The sequence below is a fragment of the Mytilus californianus genome, unplaced genomic scaffold (assembly GCF_021869535.1).
Source record: "Mytilus californianus isolate M0D057914Y unplaced genomic scaffold, xbMytCali1.0.p SCAF_3, whole genome shotgun sequence".
Lineage (NCBI taxonomy): Eukaryota > Metazoa > Mollusca > Bivalvia > Mytilida > Mytilidae > Mytilus > Mytilus californianus.
Window position 1 is genome coordinate 123084855 of NW_026262679.1, and position 12838 is coordinate 123097692.

The window sequence follows — 12838 nt, forward strand, 5'->3', positions numbered from 1 at the left end:
TGAAATAAGTCGATTGGGAAAATCAACAACATATTTGGTACGACCCAAGCTTCGTTGGATTCGTCCTTTTAAATCAAGAATAAACAATTGGTTATTGCCGAATTTCATTTAACTCTTCATTGGAGCCAAACAAGGACCTGTGTGCTGTGAATACAGAAATAATTTACAAGTGCGATTTTTGAAGAATGGACAAACATGCGAGATTAATCATTGCGATTTCAGAAAAAAATGCTTGCAGTATATGTGTATCAGATATCAGAATTCTATTTTTTTATTATTGCGAACCTAACGCAGTTGCATCATTCGCATAAATAAAAACATCACAATGATTTCCGAATTGACAGTATTTGAAATGGTAAAATAAATTGATCTTAACTGACATACATCAACTGCAAACTTCCATAAACCTTTTCTTGAATTTGTACATATTTGCTGGTACAATATGTATATACACCGGTGGCTATTTGCTAAGTAATCCTAGATATTACGCAAACCTGATAATGAAATAAACGTAGCGTATATTTGCTAAGATAGACTTACATTAAGCCCGGTTTGTTATAATTTACCGTGATATTTTTATTAGTTTTTTATAATGTGAATTTGTCAGATGCCGTCATAATGGGACAAACATGATATTATGTTGATTTCTTTGATAATCAGAATGAGTTGTTATCATTAAGGTTAACGACCAGCTTATAAATTAATGCTATAAATGTGCGGGTCACGATTATACCCCTCAAGGAGGAATCTGCTTTGAATATTGCCATTGATAAAATTTATTATAAGATTTGCAAAAATATTTGGTAGACTCGTTTGAATTTATCACTATTTACAATTTGTCTTCACAATATATCTGACTTTAAGGCACTGATGTTTTTCTGTTGTTGAAGGATGTATAATTTACTCCGTCTGATCATACGGTACGTGCACTGGTCCGTCTTGGGGGATGTACTAGACGTCTGCTTTGGTTAACTTAACCTTCTTGATGAATTGCTATCCGATTAAAAAGACGATCAAATATATTTTGTAATTCAAATAGAAAATGGCAAGAATATGAACAAGTTTGTCAAATTATGATAACAAATAATAAAAGGAGATATAGGATTTACGTCTTGTAAAATAAAAACGAAAACGTCACAAACAATTCAAAATTGAATCCAGTCATCACGAGTTTAAATTTCAGCAAATAGTTGGTATAACAATGAATACTAATTATGCACCACTGATGGCAGATTTATTTTTGTACTCATATGAAGAAGAATTCATAAAGAATCTTTTAAAAACAAAAATAGATACATTGATGCTCACATCTTATATATCCTAGTGAATTAATCCTTAATAATAGAACCGACAATAAAATGTATGCTAAAAAGCTTGGTCGTTTCCTCGAAATTGACACGGATAGATGACTTTGAACAATAATCTATGACAAACGTGATGATTTCAACTTTCAAATTGTCAACTTCCCAGTTCTCAGCAGTAAAGTCGTTTGATCTATTATTAAAGCGAACATGTTCTTTTTCCCGATTAAGGCATTTTGACTGAATGTGAATTTGCATGTCAGTGGATGCATGCATAGCATGAGACGCTTACCCTGTCGACACATCTGATCTCGCTACTTTTTGAGTTCATGCGATTTACTCAGTTTTTGTTTGTTATCTTAATTTGTCTCTTGGAATTCCTAATGGACTTACGAAATCTGAACATCGGTAAACTACCATCGTTTTTAGTTACCATATGGTGAACTTTTGAGCATTAAGAAATTCAGACGAGAGGTAATTTGAACGCTTTCCTATTTATGTATAAACAATTTTTTCGCAACCTATTCAATTAGTAGGATTAAAGTCCTTCATATTATACAGCAACTTAACAACACCCTTCAAACAAAATGACATATAGAGATCATACGGCCAATTTACAAGTAGTCAAATTGCACCTAACCATATAATTTTTACATCAGATGCAGACATATTATTAGTATTTTAAACGTATATAATATATCAATGTAACGTCGTGATTGATATTTATTCTGCAATTGGTTGTCCTATTATACATTACCAACCCATCAGATATCGATCTGCTGTAATTATATACTATACGTTTATACATCCTTGGATTTCAAATGTTTGGCTTTGAGCGTTCCTGATGAAGGTAAATCCAGAAAAGCGCTTCGGACGCATGAAATTATTAAACGTGTTGTTTTCAATTTTTTATCGCTTAAGAATCCGCTCACTTCCGGACTACATGTGCTTTTGCCAATGACGTTTTGCATGACATATATATTTCTGTATTGCATATACATTTCAATTACGAATTACGTGACCTTTAGTGAGCTATCGTTAATTTTACATTTCTGTCGTTAACAATTTCTTTAAAGTAGTATAAAATACAAATTATAAAATCATGTCTTCCTTTCATTTAATTTTTATATTTTATAAGTCATAAATCCATTATTGACGTCTGCTTCAAGTGTGCTTTGGAAATATATGAGCTTCCAAAGTTTCGTCTTCAATGTCTATGGTCCAATCTGGACGATATGAATCAGTTTGAGGGGGACATCTATGATGAGGATTTATCTGAGGATTTGCTCCACATAATACCTGATAACGTCACAGAATTCTCAGAACAATCTTTAGTGAACACAAAAATATCTGCATCCACATCAAAAAGTATGGAGATAACATTGATTCCAAACAGTGAAACACCTTTAAAGAACACAGACACTAAGAATCCATCAGCAAACATTCAACCCGAGCTGCAGGTACAATGTTCCCAAAACCCACACTTTAAACAGTCCATTTTGAAGATAAATGAGCCTGAAGTTAAAAACTTTATCGATGGCCATCAAAATAAAGAAAAATACTAGAATAAAACTACCTTCGACATGGGTATGGTCTCTGGCTTTATTAGGATAGAGATGTTTACCTAGTAGATGTTCTGAATGGGAATGAAAATGAGCAATCCTCACTACCCGGTATTATCAGTAGAATAGACAAAACATTAAAATACCACAAATATGGACATACATTTACATCAGATGGTAATAAAATGATATATCATTTAATTTCACCAGAAAAACATTAGAACAAGCTTCAAAAAGGAAAGAAAAGGAAATAAACCCAGACTTTTTTAAGCCATTAACCGAGGAGATCAATTGTTTATTTGGCACAAATCTTCTTGGTTGCTCAAACACACAGGTATTGATGAACATAACATGGCTAAACAACTCAATTTTATTTTGGGTTCTGAAGAGTTATTGAGCATTATGCAATCAGCTTAGCCTTTGAAATTATGCATACAAAATATATGCGAGTTGAAGTTACCAAACTGACACTATTTTCTATAACCATCCCTGAACAATTGTACCAGTACTTTGAGAATGAAAAAAAAAAAGATGATCATAATTTATCTATCTTTGAACTTATCATAAAATCAAAATAAAAAAGAAATGACTTCTTAACAACCCTACTATTTTCATGGATATAACCGCTAAAACGCATATATATTTTTGTCATGAAAAAATAATTTCAACGATGAAAATTGTCAATTAGATAAGATGACAAATAAGAAAACTTTATTTTATATTCACTCTTAACTTTACATTTCTTTTTTTTTTACACATTTCTATGTCAACCCAGTCTTATATTTCCCAAAATCATTAAATCTGTAACTAAGGGTTGTCAGTAAATTATGTGTTTGCTGCATCAATACACCATGTATATATGTATGCCATCAATCACGCACAATTCTCTGCATTCTGAATACATTACTTCTGTAATTTCGCATACTAAAGGAAAGTGAAATATCATTTACTGCATCACATATAACTAACTCGGTATACTCATGTGAATAGTCTGAAAATCTCCTTTAAAAAGACTGTTTAAAAAAAAAAAAAAAAAAAAAGAAAAAAGATCAGTTCAGGGTTGAAAGGAATTTGAAATAGTAATCGTATTTCATGTTGTAAAAAATTGAAAACAACACGTTTAATAATTTCATGCGTCCGAAGCGCTTTTCTGGATTTACCTTCATCAGGAACGCTCAAAGTCAAACATTTGAAATCCGAGGGATGTATAAGTACCGAAACAGTTAAAGAGATATATGACAAAAATACCTAAAACAAATAGCCAAATTTATCTAAGTTATTCTCTTTGATTTTTTGTTCTTTCAATTATTTTTTGGTTTTTGTTTTTGTTTTTTTGTTTTTTTGTTTCATTATTTGATTTCTAAAAATTCTACAGACATACTTAAAATATATATCTTTACATATTACGACTAAAACAACACAAACTCTATATTTTTATAACCTGTGCATTTGTTAAATTAGATAATTATGTTTGATAATCTTAAAGGGTTAGCTTCTTATTTGATATTACTGACATGGTATATAGTTCTTTTAAGTATGTAAAATTGTATGTATATTACTAACAAATCCTAACTGCTGTATACATATGTAATTTACTAATGTTAACGTAAGGTACCTGTACATGTTGATTTTTAACTAACAAATGTACAGATTTCAATTAAATATGAAAAATATAAAAATTAAAATAAAGTTCTATGATTTACTTCGGTAAATCGCCAATGATTGCACTCATACTTAACCATAACATCAACATCTCTAGGAATCAGAAACACATTACGGTGTACATCGGTTTCATGCAATTAGTCAATGAAAATATTAGGTAAATGAAGTCCGTTTGGGGGACCATCAATAATGTCAAAATAGGCAATTCCAAACGTTCTTTGCATTAGATTATTGGTATTATTTGCCTTTGATGCATAACATTGAATTTCCAAAACTCCCTAACCACGAAAGAGTATCCATATCTTTTGTGACCAGATGTTAGAATGACAGAAACTTCATCAAAACAGTGTATTCTAAAAAGGACTAATATTTTCGACATTGTGAAGAAACAAGTCAATTTAGCTAGAGTTTGATCAGTTAATTTCTCTTTAGCTTTAATGGTTAGTTTTTATTTTCTTTGTGAAGCAAAATCTTTTTAAATAATTCTGATTACATAAGTAACGAATGAGACATTGCCAGGCGGCATACTCTATCCTTCCCTATCTTGTTTTTTAATTTCCTTATGATACAGTGATGGCTGTCTAAAATAAAAATAGTTTTCAATGAATATGAGAACATTGTAAAACAGGTAAGTGTAGAACATGAAGAGCATACAGTTAGCCCTGCATTTGACTTTTCTGTAACCTAAGTTACTAAGTCACTCCTCTTTTGTCAGCTCATTGTCACATAACTTTATGTGTGCTCTAGTTTAAATTGATAATGGATGAATTAAGTTTTTAGAAATCGTTTCAGTCGAAATTGGTTCAGAATTTCAGTCTTATGCATCAGTAATCAGGAAACTGGTTTTGACACTATTCGTAGTTTAATGTGTATTCGTGTAAATAAGGATAATGTCATTATGTTCAAATAGGCAAACATTTATTTGATTGTTCGGCAAGAAAAAGAGTTGCAAAATGCTTTAACGATTGAGAAAGATGTCAGTGAATTATCTTATTTGTCTTGTGAGTTTACCACTCAACGAAAAACAGTAGAAAAGCCAAGTATGAGCAAAATATAAAATGCAATAAAGGCAACAGCCACTTCACTAAAACGCCAGCTAGATCATTCAGAAGCAGAACTTAATACAATGATTCTAGTAGAAAAAGCAAAAGAGTAAGCAAGAAGATGCACAAGTTGCCACGAAACAGGGCACAAGTCAGGCGGAAATAAGAACAACCAATCCTGTGAAAAACTTCCATACATGACAAATAAGTTACTGTGGCCAGGTTGACAAGCAGCCGGGGTATATTATAGAAAGGAGAAAACAAGGGGATTTTGGAAAATTCAAGCAGAAATATCGAAAACGACAGAGGAACAGAGAATGCTTTTAACGTACACGATGAACAGAAAAAACAATTTTATCAGCAATATGAGGGAAAGACTCAAACCTACAAACCCTAGAATATAGATAACGAGCGTTTCGCGAACAAAATTATCAGCCTGGTATCTTTTTTTCCATTTTGATTGACTTAAAAACGTATTTTAAGGGTGAAGCAGCAACTGAAAATGGAAGAGACATTTGAAATTCACACAGGCTGTTAACTACAATAAGCCGAAACAAGATTCTATCCTGGAACATTCCGCCGACAGAATCTTCAAACTTGACGAGGAGGAATCTCTCAACATGAAAACAGCTAAAGTAACTTTTCCCGTGTGTCAACCTCAGTTTCCATATTCCTATCCAATATAACTGATGTGCCATCAGTGCCTTTTTTCAAAGTGCTAATGCTGTCAGATATCTGACGCATTCAATCCGCAGATGCAGGGATTTCCGATCAGTTATCCATATTCTATAGCAAGTGTAAAATAGGAACCAAAACCACCACAAAAAAGTTCAATGGAAGACTTATTCTAATTAACTATGATGTAGATGAGGATGATAGTGATGACTGACCATTTTATTCTATCTTGAGCTTGAAATCAATTTGCTTCACAGAATTGAATATAATTATAGTTGTTTGCTTTAATAGGTTGCATTAGTGATTAACATTTGTTGTTTAAAAAGTATGACATATTAGTTCTTCGTGAATTTGGAATTTAAGACAAGTGGTTTTCTGCAAATAATGTTAGATTCCAATGTTATATGATATTTTTTTCTAAATTTGTAATGGAATAATAACATAAGGATTTTAAAAATAATTCTACTTTTTTTAAGTAGAGTAAGTTTATTAAACAAGTTATTGTTTGTCTTAAACAATTACCCCTTTTCGTGAAATTCATCAGGTGGTCTGCTTTGTACAAAACCCAGTCCGTGAATTTTCTCGTTGAATAGTTTTGCAGGGCTTTTGATAGCTTGATATGTGGCATGGGTTCTGCTCATTGTTTAAGGCCCTACAGTTACCTATGGTATCTAATTTTTACGTCATGTGATCTCTGATGGAGGGTTGTCTCATTAGCAATCATACCACATTTTATATGTTTTTAAACATAAAAACAAATTTCAGAACTACCCTTTACCGTACATGTCTGTTGAATTAAAAATCATATGTAAAATGGAATGTAAATAAAGGAGAGGCGAAGGATATCAAAGGGACATTCTAACTCATAAGTCGAAAATAAACTGACAACGCCATGGCTAAAAACGACAAAGATAAACAGACAAACAAAAGTACACAAAACACAACATAGAAAACCAAATAACATATACATCAAGGGAAAAATCTCACAGCTATCATCAACATGATTATTTAGTAAAAGCCTGGATACATGCATGTAATTTTTATGATCAGTTTGAGCAATCTTGATTTTTCTTATGTAATACTTTTCTAAAGATTTTTCTTATGTAATACTTTTCTTGAAGAAAGTAAATCAAATTTTTGTCTTCCTTACTTCAAATTTGCATTTGAAACTTTAAATCTATTTAACTGAGTCACCAGTCTGTTTTATAGTTGAGTTCATGTTAAAATATTTATGTTTTACTACTTCATAAATGGAGGGCATTTCAAGAACAATTTTAAATTTGACATCTGTTGAATTCCTATGTGCCTTATTCACATACTATTACAAAGCTAAACATTTCACTCAGACTTATAAGCTTCGTACTATATGGACTATTTTCTTTATGTATGCTACTGTAAATCTTATATAACACAATATTTAATATCATGCAGACTAATACAAAATGAGCTATTGTCATCTTTGGTGAGGTTTTATTAAAAAAAAGTGTTTTTTTTCTGCATTTGTAAATTGCGTATTTTTGGAAGCCGAAGACTGTTCCAAAGACCAAATAGGGATTTCTTTTTTATTCTGTTTATTACTGTTCATTGATTTTGAATTGTGTTTTCAAAATAATTGTTTTAAGCATATTGATTGGTTTGTTGGATATTTGCGCACAAATCTTGTCTTTGTGATACTTGTATCTATATACCTTAATTTAACAAAAGGGAATCATATTATATGTTTGTAAAATGACAATCAGTTGCGATGAAACTTATCATTTCGTAAATCTACATTAATTTATTCTACACAATGGCGTATTAAACACCTACCATTACTATCTGAATTATTTTTTGCCAGCTTTTTAAGTATGCCAACCGTAAGCCAAGTTTCCCTTTTTCTCAATAAATTGGCATTACAGTGACAGTTCAAATTTAACGGTCAAACAATACCTTCATCAAACAAATCTATAATTGTTTTAATTATTTTTCTCTCGTCCTGAACATGAATGAAATATTTGCTACTGGACGTAAAACGAACAACAATTAATGAATAATTTTTTTTATCCCATCTTTGATGTATTAACGAAATGAGCGATATGTTGTTTTTTTTTCATGGAGACACATATAGATATAAATAAATAGTATTTCGTGCGATATAGATCTCTAAATTGAATATTAAATCATTGTAAACTCAATGTATGGCTTACAGTTGGCCTACTTGGAAGCGTATCGTGAATTAGTTCAGACAGCAAAGATATGTGTGTTGTATTAATATTCCGTTGTGTAGATAAATTAATGGAGATTCGCGACATAATAAAATTTATTGAAATAGTCGACCGTGGAAAAAGAATATCAATTGTTTCATGCATATTCAAGACGAAAGACAATATCAACATATATTCTAATAGGTGTGGTTTTAAAGTGGATCGAACAGGGCGAAAACCGGTGTTCGTCCTTTGCTTGTGTGTGCATCCTATCTTATACTATAAAAGCTAAACATAAAACAACTGATGCTAAATGTTTGGGTTGTTGAGACGAAGAAATGGCACATCAGTCCGAAGTGATCTGATAATATCTTGTATTTATTGCCCCTAAAATGTTGAAATTAAGTGTTAATCGAATATAACTTAATTCTGGTACATGATAAAGCCATAGTGTCTTTTGCAAAGGGTTGAGTGACACATGACCTTGAAAAATATCACACCGGAAGTGACCTTTTGCAAACAGGAAGTAGCTATTTTTGCACTTATCCAATGAAAAAATACTGCGAAACTATATATTTATAGAATCAGCATACAATAACCTTTTAATGAAACCAGAAATCGCCTTCTGTAAACCGGAAGTAGCTAATTATCTCCCTCATTTGAATGGAAAGTATATAGAAACCACATATTTTCGGAATCAATGGTAAGTAAGCTATCATATGAGACCGGAAATGACATTTTCTTAACTGGAAGTAGCAAATTATCTCCCATATTTAAGTCAAAAGCATGTAGAAACCATATATTTTTTTAAATGAGTATGAACGGATGCCAATAGTAACTTTTAGTAAATAGTTATCGAAGGTACCAGGATTATAATTTAATACGCCAGACGCGCGTTTCGTCTACATAAGACTCATCAGTGACGCTCAGAGTAAACCTGGAAATAGCTTTTTATCAATTATGTAGATGTGTAATGTGGAAAGACCTTCAATTGTTCTCTAAACAATTGGTTTTTAATTACTTTTGATTTTTAGTTAAGTTTAAACTCAATTTTAATAATCTGAAGAGTAGCATCTCACTTTCTTCGAACATTTTAGGGATAACGTTTCAAATGTCTGCATTTGATACCATCAAGCTTTATAACCAGTGACGCGTGAGAGCATATAACTGTTAAACTCATTTTATCCTATAATTTAATCTTGGCCGCCTTTAGTGTATAATAAGATTACAATGTTATCAACGTTGTCTTTGTTGGCTTTTGTTAGAATTAAATGTTTATCTTAGTTGTCCAGTGTCTGCAATATAAGATACAAAAAAATAATCTGTCTGCCATAGTTGTAGTCTATCTGTACTCAATTATAAATAACCTTCGTTGATGTATTTAACATATTTTTTTTTTCTCCCTAAGGAGATATAGTTTTGATCTTTGTGTGCACTCGGGGCTGTTAAGTGCGCGAAATTGTTAAAAAAAGAAAAAAAAGCTTTGATGATATTTCGTCTTATTTTTGTTTTTCAAATTTCTGTGAAGATGAATAAATTATAAAGCTTACGGGTAAACCACGATCAGGCAGTCCAAGAAACACAGACAATTAGAGATCAGTTTACGAACTACAACAATGAACACGATTCCAAATCATAATAAAAGTTCTAGACAATTACTATACAACCTTTAAATTTGTTTTTCAGAAAAAGTCCGTTCAAGATCAAGATTAAACATTAAGTAAATAGAAAATTCCGTAAATACACACACACATTTATAAATCGGCAGCTATACGTCTAGATGAGGTTTCTGGATAAGGCTGCGCTAATAAACACGTGTTGATGTTAGATTTGTTAAGAGTAATCAAATTTTCTTTAAGTATATCATTAGTAGATTAATCATGCAGTTTAAAATGGTGCATCCTTCAAGCAGTTTTGCAATATCGGAAATAATCGGACCAAAGTGCAGACCTTATCTATCATACCACAAATTAAAAACAAGACTGTATTGTTCAACCATATACATGTACATTGTACATGTAGTTAAACTAAACATATGCGTAAGTAAAATAGTTTAAAGTGTTTACCAATATATTATACATTATATATAAATAGGGATGAGCGGGATCACAAAACATACCGCATAACACAACAGACCACATCAACCATCAATTATACATGATTCCTCCGAAAATTCAGACATACAAACAAATGGACCAGATAATCTTAAGTGGTACAAGCACAACATGTTGAAGAGTTAAACCAGTATTATCTGCTCACAAAACTCACCTTTTTTAAGTTTTTTTTTTTTTACATCCTTGGCTCTCACATATTTTGGTTTGAGTGTTTTTGAAGAAGGTTAATCCACAAAAAGGGATTCGCACGCACCAAAATAATAAACTTTTATTTTAAATTTACACAATGTGCAATTTATATTTATTTAAAATATAGACTTGATTTCAATCACCAAAAATGAAAAGAAAGGTTCTACAAACGAGTACAACTGGATGAAAGGCCGAAAATGTTAAGACTGCCACTGGGAAATTTGTGTTATTTTAGATAAGGACGTTTTTACTTGCAACAGACCTCCCCACAGATCCTGCAAAATAATAGTTGCCAGGAGTTTATGTGCAGATAGTTCGATACGCCCAGTTTTGTCGTCCCAAAGCTGACCAGACGTGGCTGCGTATTTATGCATCCCAGAGAGCCAAACAGACATCCATACCAAAGATCCAAACAGACATCCATCCCTCTTAAGCATGGGTATAATGCCAGATAGGAGACGCTTATGTAAGACCGTTATATATGTTACTGCACTTTACATTTTACGACTGCTCTAATATTTTATTACGTGACGACAAAAGTCAAAGGTTACAATTTTCACTGAAACAATCTCTTCCGTTCTTACTTGTTACTTATTGTTGAAAAAAAACACTTTCACTTGTCAGGATCAAGTGTTGTGTGTCTCTGCTGTAATTGTCAGTCGACTCCATATAGGAGAATGGCACTTAAATGGCAATTTTTTTCACCTTTTTTTTTCATTTTGGGCAAAATAACAAAAATACCAAACTCCAAGGAAAAATTTAATCGGAAAGTCCCTTCTCAAATGTCAAAATCAAAAGCTCAAACACATCAAACGAATGGATATCAACCGTCATATTCCTGACTTGGTACAGACATTTCCTTATGCAGAAAATGGTGGATTAAACCTGGTTTTATAGCTTGCTAAACCTCTCACTTGTATGACAGTCGCATAAAATTCCATTATATTGACAACAATGTGTGAACAAAACAAACAGACATAATAGGTAAAAATGTCAAAATTAGGGGTAAAGCAGTCAACATTGTGTTATAAACTTAATCACTATAAAAAAACAAACAAATATGTCAACAAAGAAAAACAAAATGGCATATAGACAAAGCACAAAAGCAAAAATGAAAGACAAGAATACAACAATTGACCACAGCACACAACAACTCATTGGCGGGATGCATAAGTACCGAGCCACACCAAAAGGATATAACTAAAAATGGATAAAACAGTTAAGGTTAATCATTTACAAAGACAAATGAAAGAACACTTGTACACGTAATTAAGATGATAAACAACGTCTGTACCTAGAATCTATACTTCAAGACCATCATGTATTACTTGCGAAGTTGATACGGAATATTTATCAACAAGGTCTTGGTATCTTCTGTTGAACTTTTTCAGAATAAGGACGAGACGTTCTTTGACATAACCCTGGTTCATTAGCTTTCTGCAAACCGTATAAATCAGCAAGACATGATCAACAAAAAAGGGATTTTAGTCCATAGATCCAGGTGAGCGACACAGGCTCTTTATGGCCTTTAGTTTTTGATATTAGAACAAGTCTTGTCAAAATCCGTTTCAGACTATATAAAATACACCCATAACCTATATTTTAATTAAATCTTTGTAAATATATGATAAAAGATTTACAAAGTTTAATATTTGACAAAGCTACAACTCAGTGCTTCGTAATATAGCGGATTGGGTACTCGGAATGAAACAGATCTAGAATTGATGAATTTTCACGTTTCGTTTTTTCATATGGCATAGAATTTTGATATTGAAAAAATACAGGTTCCTGTCGTGAGATGTAAATATCTTACTTCCAAAATAACACCCTTGATTTTTTATAATTTTATTAAAAGTGTTTAACCAATTGCTTAGATCGGTAAAGTTTGGTGTGATTGTTACGTACGTTAACATCCGAGACTCTATGATCATCATAAGTGTGAAAAATAAATACATTCATGTCGGATAGTCGTCACCTTAGCAATCATGTCCATCTTTTTTATATCCATAACATGAAAGTAACAGTCATAACAAAGGTTGTTTTACTCCGCACGTCTAATATAATAAGAAATACTTTCGCCTAACAACAAATTTACCGGACGTTTTGAAA